Consider the following 873-nt stretch of genomic DNA (forward strand, 5'->3'; position numbering starts at 1 on the left):
TTTATAAAGATAAATGTAAGATCAAAGAGAATTAGAGAATGTAGAAGAATACATTGAATGGGCGACAATACACTAATATGGTCTCTAAATGCAAATGTCTTGTATTAGCAATGCTTCAAAGTTTGAAAATGCAATTTCCATCAGATCTCCATTACTTTTGAATTCATTTTGCAAAAAAGGACTTCAATGAATACTCTCAATCACTAGTTTTCTAATGCCATTATCTACAGATTCTTAAATCAAGATACATTTAGAAGCAACTTTTTGAGACATAAGATAAAAAGTCCTGTTTTCGAAAAAAAAAAAAGTGAGTTTATGATTAAAACAAGATCAATTTAATTCAAAGGAAAACATGTTTTCATACCCTGTCGATTTGTTCTTGTTTAAGCATAAACTTACTGTTTCATTTCTCAGAAAACAATTTGCATAGAGGCTTGCATGGGAAAATACTGAGGAAGATATTAATTTTTTTGCAGTGCATGCAACATTTAATGCTAAATGCATGACTAAATTTAAGAATTTCTGCTCTGATTTAAGATCTTTTGAGGCCTTCATTTGTAGAAGGGAGAATTAACAAGAAAAACCTTTTGGAAAGCTGCAGAAATCCTGAAAAATGCTTCAATGCTTCAGTTTAGTGTTCCCACATACAAAGTTACCTTGGCAGATCTCTTGGCTTGGTTCTGATTGGCTGGGATTCTCAGGAGGAACACAAACTGGTGAATGTGGGAGCAGAAGGCCTGGGTCAAGATCATCGTGGCGATGCAGGCCAATTTCTTCAGTTTCAGGCCCACTTTTTTCTGTAGAACATTCATTTAAAACAATGAAATCAAACAATGAAATCAAACAACAGAAAACACAACAGTTTCATATACA

This window comes from Sinocyclocheilus grahami, unplaced genomic scaffold (assembly GCF_001515645.1).
Source record: "Sinocyclocheilus grahami isolate Dianchi unplaced genomic scaffold, SAMN03320097.WGS_v1.1 scaffold9757.1, whole genome shotgun sequence".
In the NCBI taxonomy this organism is placed as follows: domain Eukaryota; kingdom Metazoa; phylum Chordata; class Actinopteri; order Cypriniformes; family Cyprinidae; genus Sinocyclocheilus; species Sinocyclocheilus grahami.